Source organism: Phyllostomus discolor, chromosome 1 (assembly GCF_004126475.2).
Source record: "Phyllostomus discolor isolate MPI-MPIP mPhyDis1 chromosome 1, mPhyDis1.pri.v3, whole genome shotgun sequence".
NCBI classification, from domain to species: domain Eukaryota; kingdom Metazoa; phylum Chordata; class Mammalia; order Chiroptera; family Phyllostomidae; genus Phyllostomus; species Phyllostomus discolor.
The window spans coordinates 194,157,964-194,179,401 of NC_040903.2; the positions used below are offsets into that span (position 1 = coordinate 194,157,964).

The 21,438-nt window shown below is 43.3% G+C and overlaps 1 protein-coding gene across 10 annotated transcripts in view; it reads left to right on the forward strand.

Moving 5' to 3' along the window:
* The window catches only part of SIPA1L1 (signal induced proliferation associated 1 like 1), a 421,848-nt gene that overhangs the window by 110,163 nt on the left and 290,247 nt on the right, over nt 1–21,438 (forward strand). For all 10 annotated transcript variants that reach the window (XM_036011668.1, XM_036011659.1, XM_036011652.1 and 7 more), the window contains one exon: nt 17,718–17,812. The gene's annotated coding sequence lies outside the window, so the exon portion shown is untranslated. The remainder of the gene's footprint in view (nt 1–17,717; nt 17,813–21,438) is intronic.

Below are 21,438 nucleotides of genomic sequence, written 5' to 3' on the forward strand. Positions count from 1 at the left end.
CCAGCCCCACTCAGGCCCCAGGCACTCCCATTTCTCCCCAGCCCCTCTGCACCTCGCCACACCCCTCCCGGGCCACCAGCAATCATCTTTCCGTTTTTGTAAGTGTGCCTAGTCTGGTTGTTTCACATGAAAGGGGTCATGCAGGATGTGGTCTTTTGTGACTAGCTTCTTTCACCTCGCTCTGTCAAAGCACATTTGATTTTTTTTTCCTAAGAATTTTAACTTTGTTGGTAAAGTTACAGATTTCAGATTCAAAACCAGATATTCCCTGTGTGCTGACACAAACTACAGCCTGTGCTGGTACCAGAGAAAGTAGCAAAACCACATTACCAGGTGTGTTTGTAGTGTGGGGAGTGAACTTGGAAGCTTTCCTATACAAAAAGCCACCGAGGCACAGGATTATCCACAAGTGCCCTTAGTACACCCGATGGCACAGTTATGCTGCCTCTCCTTTCTGGGCATTGTCTGCTCCTTCCTGAAATTTTTAGATACTTAGAAATCACTTCTGATTCTTCTCTTTCTTTTACCTTTGGTCTGGTCCGGGACCAACTTTTTTTCCTGTTACATTGATTCTCGTTTCCGCTTGCTCCCCTTAGTTTTATCAGCTCCGTCTCGGAACAGACTTGAGTTTTACATCTAGGTGGCTGTAGTGGTCTCGTTTCTGACCACCTGGACACCTGGTGCCCCGTCTCCAGCCCTTCTTGTCTGATTATTTCTAATGTATTATTGAGGTACAGGTGCCACCCTGCAGGAACTACAATGGCTCCAGCACCTCACCACATTAAGCTCACACTCTGCTGCTTGCTTTTGTGACATTTCTCTTGGGTCTCTCCTTCCCAGTGTATCTGATTTCTTTGGCCTTTTCAGGACTGTGCCTCTGCCTTCCTGTGCTGGGCCGCTGCTCTCTTCTCTGCCCAACTGTTGTGACTTCCGTTGAGCCTTTGTTCATTATCAGTTTTAGTTTTATCCATTAAAATAGTTTGTGAAATCTACTAAGTTCCTCACTCATAGCTTTATCTCTTATCCACTTCCCTGCATGTGATGCCCCTTATCGTTGTCTTGTCTCCATATCCCCTCTGATGCAGTACCAGCTCCCGAACTCTAGTTTTATCTGTGCCTTTCTCATTCTTCAAGTTCCACCTCCTTCACTGATAGCTTTCTGGTTTTTATAACGCACTTGAATTTCTCCCTTTTCTGAAATGCTGTTGCACTGTGTTGTGTGCTTAAAAAGCTTAGCATTTAATAATTAATGCATGACCTGGCTGGTGTGGCTCAGTGGATTGAGTGCTGGCCTGCAAACCAAAAGGTTGCTGGTTGGATTCCCACTTAGGGCACGTGCCTGGGTTGTGGGCCAGGTCCCCTGTTGGGGGTATGTGAGAGGCAACTGATTGATGTATCTCTCTCACATAGATGTTTCTCTCCCTCTCTTTCTCCCTCCCTTCCCATCGCTCTAAAAATAAATAAATATATAAAAAAATAATTAACACTTGGTTCATCAAGAATGTTTAACCTGGAAAAAACTCAGAAGGGAAATCATCCACTGTCGGAAGACTTGAAAATCTGTCATATGGAAGGAGGTGAAATTACCTTTGTCTCCTTGGATCCACGGGGTAGGACAATGAATAAATACAGATACTTGAATGAGCACCAGAAAGAGATTTTCTAGTAGAGTCGTGTGCAGGTGTGGCAGGCGTGCAGGGGCTTGGTCGTGCTGGACGCGGTCGTAGTGAGGGGCGTTCAGATCGTCCATGGGGGCTCAGTGACGTCAGTGCTTCTCAGACTCCAGAGAGTGTCAGTGCCACCTGGGGAGCGTTTCAGGCACACAGGTCCTCAGTGTTTGGGAAGCTTAGATTAAGCAGTCTGTGAAACCCTGCTTGGGAACTCATCTGTTTACCAGATTTATCGAGTGCCCGCGTGCGCGACAATGGGAAGTTGTGGGCTTTGTCTTCAAAGGAGCTGGAGTCAAGGGGGGAGTGAAGAAGACAGGTAAAATCACGTGGTTTCTGGCTAGGTAGATGGGGATTCTTGGAAGATAGGGACCATTTCTCATTTCGTGGGTTTATTTGCCCCAGAGGAATGGGCATGTTGGCATTTATTCTTGGGCGGCAGACCTGCTGTTTACTGGTTTACTCATTGTTGTAAGGCTTGTCACTCGTGTTCTTTGTTGTTGTCACACACCTTAATTTCTTGATTGAAAAGGAGCCACTCTGTCTACAGTTGCTTCGTGGCAGGTTCAGCCTTTTGATTTTTGTTGCTTCCTAGTAATAAGATTAACGTGGACTATTATTTATTGAGTATGTAGTGTGCCAGGCACTTCATGTCACATTACTGCCAGTCTTTATGACAAGCTGCAAGATAGACACTAGGACTCTGGCTGGGAGCCAGGATGTTGAGTTCCTGCTGTAGAATTTCTTCCTATATTAACATGCATTGCAGCAGGTACTGAGCTGAGTAATGGTCCAGTGCAGTCATCTGTTGGGACTAGGGTAGTGGCATTCCTGTTTTAACTGTGTGCATAGAATATATCTTATTGTTTGGAATGCCAGAAAGCCTGTCTGCATATAATAGGGTAGCAGTGACCATCACCCTGTTGGTTAACTGGTAATTTGCTTTAAACGCTGTGCCACACTGATGATAGAAGCTCTCCACCCATTTCTCTAATGAAAGCCTGGTAGATTTTTAAAGCTGGGTGTGCAGTTTATCACTCATCCATGTGGAGCCATGGAGGAGAGTCAGGAACTGTTTTTCTTCTATTTTCAGTGATGATCAGGATTTCCCGGAACTGGCACGTGACCCACTTGGCATGTTTCCCCTGTACCAGGTGCCGGACTTGGGCCTGTCAAGGTGACCTCCAGAGTGCTCAGTTCATAAGGCTCGTAAATGTCTTTCGCTGAACTTTACCGATAATTAATTCTGTGCTAGTTTTCTTTTTTATACCATTTCGTTTTGTCCTTATGAAACTCCTGGGAAATAGATGCCAGCATTTACCTGACAATGAAACTGGAGCTAAGGAAGGTTAGTCACTTGCCCAGCTTTCAGACTCCCATCTGTTCACGTTTTTCCAGGGCTTGCACAGGAGTGACACCATTTCTTTTCATTTCTCTCACCTCTTACTGTTGGCTTTACTAAGAAAAATTAAGTGGCAGGTGAGTAAACTTAGGAGGTGAAGGAGAGGAAGACTACTAGAGCAAATTCTTGGATACTGTATTTGATTTTCTGACCTCCAGGGGAGTCAAGGTCATGGCTGTCACTGAATGTTCTCTCTGACCATCTTAACAGAAATCTGGGAATCAGCCTTGCAGCGGGCCCACATGTGTTGGAGAAGTTCAAGGCCTGCAGTTGCAGGTGTTTCTACTACAAATTGCTAGGTGAAATGTAAATATTTATAGTTCTGATGAAATAAACATAAATCTTCACAGAGGGTGTAATAACCACAGAATTTTTTTTCCTGGTAAGAACACTTTTACTTTACTTCCCAACTGAAGGCAAGACAGGAAATGTGAGAAATTTTTATTTTGGGGCACGTACTTTCTTTCTCATCTTGCAGCCTGGGTTCTGCTGGGACATTGTCCTGTCACTGAGTTCTGGCTGTGGCCCTAAAATGATCATGCTGTCATCAGCTCAGCATCCGCTTCGTTTTGAAATTAGTGTTTTAAGAGTCTGGAAGCCTATTAGAAATATATAGATTTTTAAGGAGAGATTAATGAACTGAAGTTAATTGAAAACACAAAACAGGTGTAAGATCAATCTTGGCAATCAAGTGTGCTTCTAGCAAACGTATTCAATTCATCCAACAGAATTGAAGTCACTTATAAAAGTTCACTTAGAGCACAGGTGGCAAACACAAGGCCCGTGGGCCGAACTCGGCCCTTCACCTTGTTTTATCCAGCCCGGCACCTTGTTTCTTAACTGTTAAGGAGCATTTATACAGTCCTAAAGTTACATACGGTCCTTTGAAGGCAACTGCAAGGCTGATGTGGCCCCCGGTGAAAATGAGTTTGACACCCCTGACTTAGATCATGGTGAAAAAGGAGACGTTTTTACTGCTTTAACTTTTCTCCTGAATTGTAAGCTTTGTAGTTTTAGTGAATCCATTATACCCTTCTTAAGCTCTGTGCACCGGTCATTTCCCCAAACCCAGCGTTTGAGACTTCTCTTTCCTTAAATAAATCCTCAAGATTTTCTGCTTTGGCTTATTAGATAAGGATTTTTGGTGGCGTGATAACATGGTTGGGGTGGTTTTATCTTAATCCCCTGCTTGCTTTAGTATTCAGGCTTATTATTTAATCTTAAGAACAGAGATTAATTTTAAAGAGTATTGTTAAACTTTGGTGGCTGACCAGGGCCAAAATGCGCCTTCTAATGGGGCAGAGAGCTCGGAGGCTGTATAAAGAATTCAATTCTGGGTGCCCTCGTTAGAGCAAGGAGCACACAGTCCTTAGGTTTGTTCACCGTCCTGTTCTTGGTTGACCACTGCAGCAATGAATCACCTTGAGCAGCTCGCCTGGTCTTCAGGTTTAACTGCTTTGATTGTTTGAAAGCTCTCTTTTTAACAGTGATGTACAATTGAAATAATCCAAGTCCATTAAGGGCATGCCCCATTCTCTCCTTGGTCTACCTGCCTTTGGCTGGCAAAGCCCATTTTTAAGTATTACCTAATATTTGTCATTCACCCAACAAAGACTTACTGAGCTGTTTTGTGCCAGGCATCTGCTGTGGATGAGGGGCTGTGCCGAGTTTTGTGCAGAAAATTTAGCAGTGCTATTCTCAAGATGTTTCTGGCTCATTGGGGAACTTGGGAAGAATAGAGGAAAATGTCCAGTAGGAGACGAAGGCAATACTTGAAATATATTGTCTACTTTCTTTTTATTATCATAAACACATTGCTAAGGCTTTGTGGAAAATTTGGGAAATATAGAGAGTCTGGAGAAGAAGAAAAAAGTCTTCCATCCTCCTATCACCCAAGGAATACCATCACCATTAACATTTTCATGTTTCCTGTCTTTTAAAAGTGGCTTCTAGAAATAAGCAAAACACAGAGGTCTGCCCCATGAAAGAGGGCTTTCGGGTGACATTTGATGGAGAGGAGAAATGAGGCTCCTGGCAGACAGCAGTGCATGCTCCGTGGGGGACTGCAGCATCTACGGTGGCAGCTCGAGGGAGGGGAGTCTGGGATTCCTCATGGGGGGGGGGGGGCGTGGGAAGATGCTGGGAGCCAAACCAGCAGCAGCACTGATCTGAGGTGCTCTGTGCATAGTTTCGGTTTTCCAGTGCGTCGTGTTCTGAACCTTGTGAAATGGTGGTTGGCATTCCAGTTGCTTCTCTCAAACATTAATTTCATTTTACTCTATTCTAGATGAGTAAGACAGAGCCCGCCCTTTAGGACGGGATATGAGAGATGGTTTACAGATTACAGTGTGGCCACTGCGTGTCTGCGGTTTAAGGAACCACATGCACTGGAGAGTTCATGACAGAAGGAAGAAAAGAAACAATTTTAGTTTTGAGGGTCTGTTATGTACTAGTACTTTTTTTTCTCTTTTATTTTGTATATTGTCTCATTTGTTTCCATAGTGAGCATTTGAGAAAGGGCTTTTCCTCGTTTTTCTAGTTTAGATTGAAAAAATGGATTCAGAGGCTAAGTTGCTTGTCTGGGTGACATAGTAAGTGGCAGGCTTTGGGATCAGAGACCTGGGTTCCGGCCTGCTAGTGTGACCTCAAGCAACTCCTTCCTCCCTGTCTTCTTCTTAAAGACAGGGACAGTGATGATGCTTATCTCACCAGGCTATTGTCACCATGAAATGAGACACTGTGTGTGACGCCCTTCCCACAGTGTGGATTCAGTTCCAGGAGGTGGGAGCGCTTCTGGTGCTGGTGGCGTGGCAGCACGCACAGCGCCCAGCACGCAGCCTGTAATAGAGGTCCAGTAGGTGTCAACGACCCGCCCTTCCTTCTGACAAGCCTCGCAGCTTTTCGGTTTTCCTTGAAGTGAATGATAAACTTCGTTTGGGTTGTCGTGGTGGGTTCTTGGGATTTGTAAGATGAAGCCCGTCTGCGTATACAGTGAATCCCATCTCATCGGAAGCCCTCTTTGAAAGGTCATCCTGGACATTTTCCCTGGGTGTCAGATGGCAGAAAGCTAGGGGTAGGAAAGCTAAGAGCTGAGAGGGGGAAGAGGGAAGGGAGCAGAGGGAGGGATCTACTTGGGTACTTTCCAGTCTTAATGTGCTACCTGCCAGCCTCAGCAAGGAATGTACTGTGGCCAGGCGTGGCTGGGGTGTGTAACAGTGAGCAGAGGTAAAGAGGGCAGGGTAGGTGGCTAGTGGGAGGAACCTGGTTCTCCTTGCATACTCGCACATTCACAAACAGTTCAGTTGACAGCTGGTTGAAGCTCTCTCCTCTGTTCAGGGCATTGTTAGTCTTGGGACCCAAAGGGAGCATCCGTCCTCATGAGAGGAAGCCAAGTTGACAGATAAGTTACAAAGATTACAACGTACTTTTTAAGTGCCAGGGTAGAGGGAAGCTGGGGGAGCTTTGTCAAAATATATTAAAATTATTTTGCTGCATTTGCTTCTCCTATGAGACCTTCACGCCAGGACTGTGTCTTTTGCAACTTTGTATTCCCAGAGCCTAACCTTCAGTGAGTCCCTGAATAAATATGTATAAATTCAAAGCTGGCACAGGAATAAGGCAGCCTATAAATAGTGCGTTTTAACTACCTGTATATTTGTGGAAATTGCAGCCCTGTAAATGGAGACATCTGGCTTATTGGAAATTCTAGCTTTGGAATAAAGGTGGGAATTGTGACTAACTGATTCATGCTGAGAACTCTGGATGAAAGTGGCTGTTTCATCTTGGGGTTTCCTTACCATGGAAGAGAGTATCTTATGGCCGAGATTTGTAGAAAGAGATTTCACAGAGCTCAGAGAAGATAGTATACCTTCAAGGCCAGCAACAGTATAAAAAGGAGTATGGTTTCGTCTAGGTGGGTGGGAACCTTCGAGAAACAAAAATTATGATTGTGCAATTTCAGGTCATACTCATAAGCGAACGTGGGGCCCACCTCTGAGGAAGGCAGCACAACTTTTAGGGCCATTGCAGGAGAAGCCAGATTCACGGGCATGGACCACAGGGTGGTGATGGCTGGGAGGAGGGGCGTATAAAGGGACTAAATGGTAATGGGAAAAATATAATAAAGATTATATATTAAAAATAAAAAATAATAGTAGCTTTATAGATATATGTAATTCACATACCATATAGTTAGTCCATCTAAAATGTATAATTCAGTATTTTTCGTGTACTCACAGCTATGTGCAGCCATCACCACAGTCAGTTTTGGGATGTGCTCATCGCCTCAGAAAGAAACTACATGCCCTTTAGCCCTCACTTCCCCTTCCCCTCCCCTCAGAGTTAAGTAACCACTAATGCACTTTCTGTCCCTATAGATTTGCCTATTCTGGGTGTTTCATACAAATGGGATCAGATAATATGTGTCCTTTTGTGACTTGCTTCTTTCACTCAGTGTGTGATGTCTTCAAAGTTCATACGTGTATCAAGTCCTTCATTTTTATTGCTGAGTAATACTCTGTTGTATGGATATGTAACATGTTTATCTACAAGATGATGGACATTTGGGTGGTTTTCACTTTCTGGGTATTAAGAATAATGCTTCTATTCATGTACAAGAGTTTGTGTGCACACGTTTTCATTTCTCCTGGGTATATACAAGTACATACGAGCAGGATTGCTGGCTTGTGTAGTAACTCTGTGTTTGACTTTTTGAGGAACTGTCGTATTGTTTTCCAAAGCAGCAATCTTCTGTTACATCCCCACTAGCAATGTATGGAGTTTCAGTCTGTCCACATCCTTGCCCACACTTGTGCTGGCTTTTCATTTGAGCTCTCCTAATGGGTGTGAAGCAGTGTCTCATTTGATTTGCATTTCCTTTTTTTAAAACATAAATTTTCAAATAACTTTGAAATAAATTATCCTTTTTTAATAATTTATTTTTTACAAGTGCAGTTGACACGTTAGTTCCAGATGTACAACATAGTGATTACACGTTTATGTAACGTATGAAGTGATCACCCCGTAAGTCTAGTTTCCATCTGACACCACACACAGTCCGTACAGTGTGGTTGACTGTATTTCCTAGGCTGTGCTTCACATCCCCTTGGCTGTTTTCACAACCGGCAGTTTGCACATCTTACTCCCTTCCCTATTTTTATCCGTCCTCTAAACCCCTCCCATCTGGCTGATTTGCATGTCCTTAATGACTAATAATGCTGAGCCTCTTTTCATGTGTTTATTGGTTATTTGTACATCTTCTTTGGAGAAATGTCTCTTCAGATTCTCTTTGCTTTCAAAAATTAGTGTTTTTATTATTCAGTGTAAGAGTTGTTTATATGCCCTAGATACAAATCTTTGATCAGAGATGTGATTTGCAAACATTTTCTCCAATTCTGTGGGTTGTTTTTTTTAACTTGTTCAGGAAGCCAGATTTTCGGTGGCGCACAGAGTGGAGACGGGCACATAGTGGGCCCGGGAACAAACAAGAGGCCGATCAGCTATGGACGTTTGAGAGGTTACACCTACAATGACCTGTGGCTTGTAGGAAAAAACCTGAAATTACAGTGATTAAAAAAACTCTTAGAGGTGCTACACATGTCAAGTACACAAATGATGACTGTACAGCTCAGCACATTACCAGAAAACGAGTACACAGGTGCCCTCACCACTCGGGGTCAAGGGGAGGACATCACCAGCCCCCCAGGACCCCATGTTGTCGTCCTGTGGTCGCTAGCCCTGCTTCTGCCTTTATAGTGACCATTCTTGTGACCTCTAACAGCATGGATTAGGTTTTACAAACACACGGAGAGGTGCAGAGAGCACAGTGTGCAGTGGGACACATTTTCACAAAATGAATATATTCGTGTAATCAGGCTCAGATTACGACACGGATACCGCCAGCCCCTCAGAAGGCCCGGTCAAAGCTTCACCCCTTCACCATTAACACCACAGCTTAGTGTTTGGGGCCACTTTGTGAGCTTTATGCTAACGTGATTATGCATAATAGTTTGTTTCTGGCTTCGTTCCCCCAGCGTTGTGTTTGTGAGGTCCATTCATGTTCTCACAAGTATCTGCGGGTTACTTATTTTGTTGCTGTGGAGCATTCTGAGGTGTGATGACACCACAGTCGCGTCCTGTTTCTGACTGGTGAGTGGCGCTGCCGTGGACGCCCCAGCGTGTGCCTTTTTGGTGCAGACAGACCTCTAAGGGGACTTCATTAGGGGTGGACTTGCTGGGTCCTGGGGTGTGTGTGTATTCACTTCAGCAGACACCGAGAAACAGTGTTCCAAGGTGCTGTGTCAGTTTATACATCCATCAGTGACCTATGAGAGCTCCATGTTCTTGGCAACACTTGGTGTTGCCTGCCATTTGCCTTAGCTGTTTTGGTGGGTGTGTAGAAATATTCCATTGTGGCTTTAATTTGCATTTCTCTGAAGACTAATGCAGTTGAGCACCTTTTCATGAGTACTGGCCACTTGATTCCACTTTTTGAATGGAAGTGTTCTGTTTCTTCATTGTGCTGGTGAGAAGTGGTCGACTACGGATAGGTTTGGAGAGTGAGACTGACAGGATACGCTCAGGGCCTGGCAGAGGGGTTGGTGGCGTCAGACCAGACCTGGGTTCAGCAACCTCCATACTTGAGTTGCAGCTAAGAAAGAATTCAGAGTCAAGACTCAAATATAAGGAAAATTTTATTTAGAAAGTCACAGAGGTAGAAGAGGTGAGCCGTAGAAGAAATAAGCTCAGGAAACAAGTTACAGAGGCAAAAAAAAAAGGGGCCCTTGGAGCTTTGGAGAAAGAGAGGCAAAGAAAATGTGGCTGGGGGAAGGGGGTGGGGAATGGCAGGGGCATGCTCCAGGGAGAGAGCCCCACCGGGTCCTCCTTCTTGCGGGCATCCTTCTTATCTGGAGGCCCAGAGGCAGATCCCAATGGAATACTCATCAGCTTTCCAGGTGTGTCCTTTCATGGTCATGGTCTCTACAGATCGGTTGGTGCCAGGGCAGGGGGTCATCAGTCAGTGCCGCAGGTCCTGATGTCAGCCATCGCATCGATTGTCTGATTTTGCTTCTTTTCTGGGCCTGGAGCTGAAACACCGCTGAAGCCTAGCTATTACCCCCCAGGGTTCAATGCCTAAGGGAGTGGTCGTGCCAGGGCCCAAGTGGGAGTTGCAGGAGGCCACTGTTCCCCTTGGCTCCTTGTTCCTCTTCTAAGGTTGTCTACCACATGACTAATGACGGGCAGGGGGAAGAAAGGTCAGGGCGGAGACTGAACCCCTGACCAGCAATGTGCTAGGGGAGGAAAGGTTATCCTGGGGGCAAGGTCGTTGTTTCCCTAGTTTGCCCTTTGCTAGGCTCCTGGGGCTTTCCACCCCGGTGACCTTCTGTACCCGGCCCATTGTCCTTGCTCTGCTCGTGTCTGTAACTGCCATCCACAGGGTGTGAAAGAGAGAAGTCAAGAATGGCATTAGGTTTTATTTCATTTACTGTTGCTGTTTGCCTGAGTGACTGGAAGGAGGGGAGTTGGGATGTGGGAAACAGGAAAGGCAAAGAAGATCTGGAGTTAATTGTACCCAAACCTTTGCACTTTATGCATGTAACTCAGAAAATGTCAGCATTTTATAAAAGACCATTTGACTACCATAGAAATTAAAAAAAAATGGAAAGGACATAATCTCAGAATAAAAGGCAGCTCTTTAAATTGGATACATTTAGCTTTATGAAATACTCGTGAACAGGTTCTTTTTTTCTCATTCCTCTGAGGGTATACAAATGCCAGTATTGTTTTGTAGAACAGCTTTGGGAATCACTGATGGGTAGCATTAGGTATCCTTTTTTCGTTACTGTTAACAAATGAGCATCATATCCATCCTGAAACTTTCAGTGAGATTGATTGAGGTTAGAGTCTAAACATGAGAAACCATAAAAAGCTTCAGAGTAGGCCATGTGTCATTTCTAGCCCTGGAATACTTCATTTCTTAAAGAGAGAGAGCCAGCCAGATGCCTCCACGGAGCACATATGGCACACGTGCAGTCATAGTAAGGCCGACACGCATCTTAGTAACTTCTTTGCTCACAGGCTCTATTAAATTATTGTTTCTAAAAGTTTGTTTTGAAGTAGCCCAGTGCAAAGTTTTCTTTAGCAAATTGCCTTGCCTTGTCTTTAGGGACAAATATAGTTATGTTTTAACCTGCAGATATTCAAGTGACTGCAAACCCCCCTGGTGGGCAGTCAGTTGCTTAAAACATCGTTCAATTACACCAAGGTTGCAGATTGGATCCCTGGTCAGGGCACCTACAAGGATCAACTAGTGAATGAATAAATAAGTGGAACAACAAATTGATGTCTCACTGTCTCTCTCTCTCCCTTCCTCCCCTTTCTGTAATCAATAAAATAAAAATATTAAAGAAAAGCAAAGTGTACTAAAACGTGTTTGGTAAAAGCCACTCAGGGCAGCAGAAGGGAAAAGTGGAACTGTGGTCACAAAGGTGGAGGTGAGTGCCTGTGACCCAGGGCCTGGTTGGCACTCACAAGCACACTGGTCTTGAAACCTCCGCTGAGGCATACTTGCACTTTCCTTTGGATTGAATACCCATCTTCTGTTTGGCGGAGCGTTGGGACGCCTTCTCAATGAGTATCAGTGTCATTAATTGGCTTCAGAAGTGTGTAAGTGATCTCTGTGTAAAAGTGTTGCCTTTGAGTATTACTTGAGAACTATTTTGTGCAGTTTGTTAGTACAGAGTAATTCGATTATTCAGAGATATCCGATGTCCTTTGTGAAAATCTGTGACTATGTTAAAGAACAGTATTATTAACCGCTTTCCCATCCTGGCCAACTGGTTCTATGGGACTTACTAATGTCTTTCTCTCAAGAAGAGAACTTTTAACATGCGTAATCACTTCTTAGCATTTCGAGTCTGCTTTTGGGGTTAGGTGACTTTGTCATATTTCAGTTACCTGATGTGTCTCTGGTTTTAACTTGACTGTCTCGCCCTGAGGGATGGGAGAAAATAAGTGAAAAGTTCACTGCTGCTTTGTGAACCCAGTGGGGCCTTGGCACAGGGCGCCGACCACTTTGGCATCCAGACACAGCATGAGATCACCTTGTCTGCAGTTTGGGAATGTTCTCTGACACCTAACACTACAGCGTTCTCCGTAAGCTCGGGCCGGAGAAAAAGTGATGTTTATTGTATTCCGTTCTCAAATATCTTGCCAAGTTACTGTCATCAGACTCTTTACTGATAGAAAATTAGTTAGGCAAAAATCGTTTTCTTCTCCTCGCACGGCAGAGGTGATGAAATTTATGAGAAAGTACCTAGAAGGAAAGGTTGGACGTGTTGATGGTGGATTTGAGCCCTGGCTCGAAACAAAGAACTCTTGACTTACAGTGGAATGTCCTGTGTATCCCTCGTTTCTTTCAGTCCCGGCGCTTGTATGTGAGATAATGAAAGGAATATGTGCTACGTGGACCGGCCAGGGTTTTCAGTTACAGACACTAAGATCTATTATATTGTAGATCGTGCAAGCACAAAGGGGTTTATTAAGGGTGGTAGACAGCTTAGCAGATCATCAGCGGGGCTGAAGCAAGGGAGTGGTTGCCAGTGCCGCACTGTGGGACTGGCCCTCCGAGGGGCTGCCGCCCCCGCCGAGGCCAGAGTGCTGCACAGCAGGAAGCCAGGGCCAGGGTCTCTCTGCTTTTGTCTGCCAGCAGACTGGATGCCCCGTACTCGGCCATCTTGCTTCTTTCCCCAGGTAGCTCTGTTCTTAAGGAGTCCCCTGTGGTGTGTCTGGTTGCCAGAACAGAATTCGTAAGTTTCCCTGTGCTAAAGGGTGGGGAGGCAGGACACGTAATCCTCCCATCTCTGATTTGTTCATTTGTTTCTTTTTTAAAGTCTACACGGGAAGGTGGGCTTTTACTCAGTAGGGAACTATTACCCTGTGGTGAGAATGGATCAGAAGTTTCGAGTCCCTTGAATAACAGATGCTCATTACAGCATGCTTTTGAAATCGTAAAACTTGTATGTGTCAAGTGAATACTTGGAAATTTGCTCTTGAGCTATAAGGAAAATGAATCACAGAAGTAAGAATTTTGTTCAAAACCACACTTGGGGAGAACACACAACGAGCCTATCTGGTCGAAGGTGTGAGTTTCACCCAGTAGACCCAGCCGCGCGCATGCAGGGGGCTTGTCCGCAGCTCTCTTCTGTTCCTCTTCTGGGCTGTTCGTGAATGTGCCGTACACAGCGCTCTGTGGAAGGCATTCGTCATTATGTACATAGTCAGCACGAGGTCAGAGTTACCGGGAAACTTCAATCTGGCTCGTTTGCCACCTCCTCCCACTCTTTGCCCAGACCCGCCTTTGCTGTGTGTGGCCCCCTGACCTGTTCTGTCGAAGACCGTAGCCCCCTCCCCCCCTCCATTCATTCCTGAATCCCCTTACTCTGCCATCTGGCCTTTTTTTTTTAATAGCACATATTCCCTCTATCATTATGTGTGTATGTCCCGTATAATTTATATACTGATGTTTATTGTGTGTGGTGTGTCCCTTCCAGGTGACAAGCTCCATAAAGGGAGGCTTTTCTCAGTTTGTGTAGCCTTAGCGTGAGGAGCAGAGTGCCTGCCCTGTACTGGATATGCAGTAAATCAGTGTTAAGTGAGCGAACTTGGCAAACGCAGGTTCTCTTTAGGATTCCTACAGCAGAGACATAGATTCTCAACCCTAGTGGGTCTTTATTCATGAACTCATTGAGGATGGCAGACTCATCAATTGGAATATAAAGAAGATAAGTGTTAAGTTGTATTATATACAGTATTCTGGAACCCCCTTGCTTTTTTGGCAGTCAAAAGGGAACTTGGATTCAGATTTTTAAAAAATCGTAACATTTTCAGATATTATCAGTGGAACACATTCTTTAGCTATTAAAATCTAGATTACAGCCCTGGCTGGCATAGCTCAGTGGATTGAGCGCGGGCTGGGAACCAAAGTGTCCCAGGTTCGATTCCCAGCCAGGGTACATTCCTGGGTTGCAGGCCATAACCCCCAGCAACCGCACATTGATGTTTCTCTCTCTCTCTCTCTCTCTATCTCCCTCCCTTCCCTCTCTAAAAAATAAATAAATAAAATATTTAAAAAAAATCTAGATTACTAAAGAACACATTCTTTAGATATTCAGGTCTAGATTACTAAATGATAAAAACAGAGTTTTTGAAATACAGACTTGAACATTAGCTGGTTTTAAACAATTTAGGTTTTCATTTTCTTTTTTTCCACTTGCTCATTTATTTTTACTTTCTACATTGTGGCAAAAACAAACAGGGTTGAGAGTGTCAGGGAGGGCAGAGGCAGGAACCGGGGTCTCTGCAGAATGGAAAAATGCTTTGGCAGAGCCATTCAGATGGGAGAGTGTGTTTGGAACCTGTTTGGAAAATCTGAGACATGAGACAAGGAGGTACATTTCATGCAATTACAGTCTGTAATGTCCTAAAATTTTCATTTAGCGAAGCTGGAGATAGTTTCCGAGTAAGTTCTAGGGTATAATACAGTTTATAAAGGCTAATTTTATTACTTAAAGATATATTTGACTTTTAGAATTCAAGGGAAAAAAGGGTGATACTCAGCATTTTAGGGAGGTGTTAAGACCAAAGCTTGAATGACATACCTATAGTTCATGGCAGAATTGCTACTAATTTTTGTCACAAACGTTTACTGAAGTATTCTTAATAGGAGAGGCATGTATAAACCTGCCTTTCAAGATAATCCAGGGAACAATGATAAATTTATGTATAGATTTATGTTTTACCTTAAAAAATTTAAAAATTCATGCAGATATTTCATTCTATAGAAATTATTTATGGCCTTCTCTTCTTATGCTTATAAGCATGTTTTTTTTGTTTGTTTACAAAAAATGTGCTTGTTTGAGGAACTGTCATTTAGAGTTTGAGGAAGTGAACTGAATGGAAGACCAGGATTACCGAGACACATGTTAGGAGTACAAATTCTCGCACCCTCTTTCCCCTGTCCCCCCCAATCCCGTTGAATCGGAGGGGCTGGGGTGGGAGCCCAGGTGATTCCGCTGTGTGCTGACATTTGTGCACCGCTCTCATCAGTGAGTGACTGTTTCTTCCCTGGCCACAGGTTTCTGCTTGCTGCCAGGTCTCAGTCCCCAGAGCTCTGTCAACTTCTCTGAAAGCACAGGTCGCTCCCTGGTTGTGGGTGGCTACACAGACAGTGGCAGGAAAATTGTGTTCAAAGGTGGCACATTGCTGTCTGGGTATTGGGAAACAGCACATTACTCGCCTTGAATGTGTCATATCCTATTTGATTACATCCCTTTCTATCAAACCTAATAAAGAAAGCCAAAAAAGAAAAATCACCTTAGGTTGTTGTCCTAGAAATGTTTAAAAAGAAATCAGAGTTTTATTAAAGAAAATAACAGGGAACTAAATCTACTTGAACTGTTTTGATGTTAAATATATTACATTAGAAGGAATTAGTTATAGTACAGTGAAAATATCTTATGTAGAAAATATTTTAAACCTCAATTTGAGAAGAAAGCATTACTGTCTTTGTCATTTCAACATTCTGTATAAATGAACTAAGATACTGTGTCTTTGTATCTTTTCGCTAGAGGTAGTAATTTGGAAGTGATTGTGTAAAAAAAAGAGAGAGATGATTTGTCTATAGAATTTGTGCATACTTTTTCCTGACCATGAAATTAGACCATACTTGTATGGAGAAAGACAGCCAATCCCCACCCTGCCCCTTCCTCAGCAGAGGATACTCGAATCTTTTATCTAAATTGTTCTCTTGTAGTACACGGTTAAATGAGATTTATCATGCAGCTGAGTAGTGACTTCATTTTAATATGCTCCAAAATATTGATTAGAGACCAGGCTGTCTAGGAAGAACACTAAGCTGGCAGTCAGGAGATTTTGACTTAACATTGTGTGTAAAATGAAGGTTTCACAGTGGTTAAGTGAGATACTGAGGTCTCTTCCAGCTCGGAACGCTATGGTCTGTATTTGCTCAAGACCCACTTAGTGGCTCCAAAAACATAATTTCTAAAACTTAAACATACAAACTGTTGTGCGTATTTCAAATTTCATTGTCTCTACACAAAGCACTCCTTTGAGATGACTGGTCCGGTCACTAGTGCCCCTTGCTGTAGTCTGGTCAGTGGGTTCTCCTGCGTGGCTACCAGAGGAATCATGCAGAAGCTTGCTGAGCGGTCACTGGTGGCTTATGAAAGGTCCTCCGCTGCCAAGCAGGGTGACTCTGTGACCCTCTTAGCATTGTTGAGGCAACCTCCTAAGACGAGGGGGAATTTCATGTTAGGCCTGGGGTCTTTAGGTAATGGACAGTTGCTACCCCTGAGCAGTTTGCCACTTGGAGTCCTAGTACTCATGTTGGACGTAGCCATCTAATTTTTTATTGCCTCGTGATTGCAGGCTTTTTGTTGATTGTAGACGTAAATGTAAGGAGGCCTCGGCAGATGTGTATGCAGCAGGTCCTCTCATAATGTCCTGTTATAACTTAACTTTTATTTGTAACAGCCTGTGGCAAAACTGGTTTCATTATATGCCATTTCACTTAAAGTTGCAGAACCTATTGATGACACTAAGGGAGGACTTACTGTACACGATCGTTTTACCGTGCTGGTATCGTCTACCTGTGGTCTTTTCTCCTGGAAGGCGTTCCGTTGTGTGTGTTTTCAGTTAAGTCCGCATCTCACCAGCTGGTGTACTAGCTCTAGGTGGAGAGGCAGATGTACCCTACTGAATTATTGGAGTCTTACCCCAATCTGGCAGAGTCATGTTTAGAAGTTAATGTATGGAGTGTGCTGACAGGCACGTCTTGACAAATGCTGAAGTGCAGCTGTGGTTAAGACGACTGAGCTGGAAGCCCCTGCTCCACAGTCGCGTTGTTATTGTAGCTTAGTACCCCAAAGAGATTCACTTCTCATTTTTTAGAAATCATAGCGTGAAAGTCAGAGAATTCTTTTGTGATTTTGCTCTCATTATTTTTTATGTCTTCTGGATTGGAAGTTTTGAAGAACTTGGCAGTTTGCTCAGATATGGTCTAGATAGAATAAGCCATTAAAGACTTACTGTGAGCATGATTTGTGTGGGTCGGTGGGTTGGGCATCGTCCTGCAAACCAAAAGGTTGCCGGTTCGATTCCTGGTCAGGGCACATGCCTGGATTGTGGGTCGGGGCCCCAGTAGGGCATGCGAGAGGCAACCGATTGATGTTTCTCTTGTGCATTGATGTTTCTCTCCCTCCCTTTCTCCCTTCCTTCCCCTGTCTTAAAACAAATAAATAAAATAGAAAAAAGACTTGTTGTGAGGCTGAAGAAAGCCTTTATTCCTCTTTTATTTTGCTAAGGTATGACAATATTAGAGCAGATGGAAGGCTAGAGTTTGAGCTTCATTTGTGTGAAAACTTCATCAGCCAATTGGCTGACTCTTAATAGTAAGACAGGAAGAACCACCCACGTTTTCCATTTTGGATTTGAGTCACAGAAAACAGGTTTCCTGCAGAAACCATTTGGCTTTAACAAGTGTACGGAAATTTCATCTTTGATCAGATTGATGTTTTATCTTCATTGTGCATGTATTTCAAATTAATCATTCCCCTCTTTTCAATCCATAGGTTCAGTTTCAAATTTGAATCTCCTGTAGTACTGACTGTAACCTGATTTCCAAGATATTTTTATAAGAAGTAGATCAAAAGGACTGTACTTTCAGGTAAGGATCTAATTTTACTTTAAATAATACACAGCTACTTTGGCAGAAGTCTAGACTTACCCTTACCTTCTTTCACATGAATAAAAGTATAGGTGAATCTTTTTTCAAAGATGGCAAATTGAATTCTCCAGGTAGGTTTTCACACGTTGGGGATTACTTAAGAGGTGTTAATGGGGTTGGTTACTTAAAACATTTAGAGAAGCAATCTGTGGTGGCAGTTAATACACACACACAAACACGCCCACCCTCCCATTTAAAGTGGCTTGTAAAACTGTGTTTAAGTGTTTTGTTTTTTTTTTAGGGAAAGGAAATCATTCTTTCTTTTAATATCTGCCATTTCCTTCCCAGGCTGATGAATTGATTTATCATTTGCCTATCTGTCTATCCGTCTGTCTGTCCATCTACCCATCCACCCACCCACCCATCCATCTATGTCTTTAACATGGGTGGTTTTAAGGTTAATATTGCTACTTTTGTGACATCCCAAAGTACTTGTAACAGTTCTGGGCCTGAGAGGATTAGAGAAAATGTACTCAAACAGTGTGCAGTTCACAGGGTTAGTGCTTAGAAGTGGAGTTTCCCCAGGAGGAGAGGGAACTGTGCAGACCAAACCCAAGCACTCCCTCTCCCACAGCCAACCTCCAAAAAAGCCTATGCCTCCACCCTTGCAAAAACCAAACCCCGCAATGTAGATCCCCCCAAACCCCACATTGATTGCACAGAAAAAAATTGTGCTGAGTTGGGATTGTCATAGTGTTTCTGGATACAAATGAAAGCACATTTCAGAAAAGTAATATATTAGCTTTTAAAGCAATTACCTAATTTTCCTAATTGATTTTGAGGTATTGAATCTAAATTTGTTTTTATACCTCTTTAGGATGGTGATTTTCTAATTTTAAAATATGTGAAACTCAGTTTTAAATTACTGGCATTGTTTGAAGAGGGGCTGTGGCAATTAGCTCAGTTGGTTAAGGCGTCATTCATATATGCCAGGGTTAGGGGTTCAATTCCCAATCAGGGCACATGCAAGAAACTACCAATGAATGCATAAATAAGTAGAACAACAAACTGATGTTTCTCTCTTTCTCTTCCTGCTTCCTTTCTCTCTCTCAAAATCAATTAAAATTTCAGAAATAACTTATTAGTAGTGCATTGTAAGATGCCTTTTGTAGCAGATTTAGTTTCCTAACTATATTATCAATTAACAGGCTTTAGTCTGCAAAACATCAGCAGCACATCAACAAAGAGACAGCTGGCTTGGGAGAAACTGGCTTGGGACTCATAACACAGTACAGATGATGTGTGGACATAGTTTCTTCCGGCGCAGGCTGGGATCAGCCTTAATCAGAACTTCGTAGAAATTCTTAACAGTTTCCTGGTACCATTCTTTGTAAAGTTGGGTCTTGTTATTCTCTGCTTAGGATACTTCAGGGCTTGCCCATTATCTATAGCAGTGATTCTCAAACCTTTTGGTCTCAGAAACTCTTTATATTGTTAAATTATGGAAGCCACGAGAGAGTTTTTGTTTAGGTTGATTATATTCTTCACTATTTACTATATTAGAAATTACAACAGAGAAAACTTCAAAGCATGAGAATATACAAGCTTACATTTCCTTAGTGCAGAGTGATGACATCATCACCGTCATGCAGCTTTTGGAGAACATATACTTAAGAGGAAGTAAGAGTAAAAAGGGCAAATGGCATGGTATTATTTTTAAAAGTTTGTTTTATTGAGGCATGACATATAAAGTGGAACCTACCCTTTTCAGTGTACAGGTCTTCTCTGGGTTTTGACAAACATGTGGCTGTGTAACCACAGTGAAGTTAATAGAGCATTTCCCTTACTCCAAAATGTTCCCCTACCCTTAGCCTCAGCACCCTCTGACCTATTTTCTGGCCCTCTGGTTTTGCTTTCGCCCGAATGTCGTAAATGGAATAATACAGCCTGTAGCCTTTTGAGTCTGGCTTCTCTCATTTAACATAATGCATCTGAGATTCATTCATGCTGTTGTGTGTATCACTAACTTGATCCTTTTTGTTGCTGAGTCTTATTCCAGTGTGTGACTATACTACAGTTTGTCTATTTACCAGCCGGAGGGAGTTTGGGTTGTTTCTACAGTTTTTGGTGGCAGTGTATCTTAGTAGTAGTATTAAAATAGTTTTAACCTCACAGACCCCCTGAGAAGGTCTCAGGTACCTCCAGGGCCCTGACACCTCTCTCTGAGAACCCCTGGCTGTCCTGAATATACGTGCCTGGGTGTGATGTGAGTGCCAAGATCTAGCCTGAGGTCTCCTCCATACAGGGCTTCCTAAGCCCTCTTCTCACCATCACCCCTGTGCACCTTCGGGCCCAAGGCTGGGCTGGCCAGCACGTCTTCGTGCTGCTGCTCTGGTTCCCGGCTGCTCACTCACTAGTAATTTGAGGCCGTGGTCGCTTCCCAGCTTCTTGAGGGCAGTGCCCCTCCTCTCCATCCCAAGCACGTGCCTGGCCATATAAGTTGTGGTACATGTTTGAATGAGTAAGTAATAGTTCCTTTACGTTTGTAAGGCGTTCATTGAGTATAAGAGGCTTTGCCATGTAACATTCATCCCTCATTTCAACTCTGTGAAGTATTGTCCCTAGCACAAGTGATTTTTATATCTTATTTTTTATCGGATAAAGATATTAAGTCTTAAAGTTGTGGTCTTAGCCAAGCTGCACCTTAGAATAACCTGGGGAGCTTCTAATAAATGTGCTCATACCTCACCAAGCAAGCCTGCACTATGAACTTTCACGTGAAGAGAGAGGCGCACTGTGGAGATTCAGAGAGCCGTGGTGTCGATCCAGCATTTCTAGTTTGTGGGGGCATCGCAGCCTGAAGACCAGAGCGCTGAATCTAGAGCCAGGAGACCGTGTTTCCATTTGGGCCCTGCATTTGTTACTTGTGAATTGGTGAATACTTGAGTCTGTTCTTGCTTTTAAAGTGAGGATGTGATCTTAAGTTCTAGAAGCTTATTGTAGGGATTGAATTAGGTAATGTGCTCAAGCATTTATTTAAAAGATTACAAAATCCTTTTATAAACTATATAGTGTTTTCTAAAACTTATTTTTCCTTGATTTTAGCCTAAAGTATTTATCAGCTAACTTTGCTTGGGGTTCATAAATTGCACAAATACACTGGTACCTTGGTACTCGTCATTAATTCATTTTGGGAAACTGACGAGTGGGGAGCAAGTGATGAGTGATGAAGCATTTTCTCCTGTGGGGAGGCGGCGTGACTGCTTACAAGTGCAAGGCAGTGTGACGAGGCCCGGGCGAGCACTGGGTACTGCAACACTTCTTTGTTGTCAGACCTCGATGGGTATTGGGTTTGACGTGGTCTGAAGCCAATGAGTACTGAGGTGTGACTGCGTTGTATGAATACAGTCTCACTGAAATAGTCACATAACAGAATTATGGAGAGTAAAGCCCAGAGGTCATTGGTTGCATACTTTCGATTTTTTGTGTATAAATTTAAGTGCATAAATATGTATGCATGTAACATAAGTTATTTTTGGTTGTCTAAACATAGTCATGCTTTATGTTTTGCATTTTTTTAACTTGACATCATGTCTTAGATCCTGCCATGTTAGTGTACATAAATC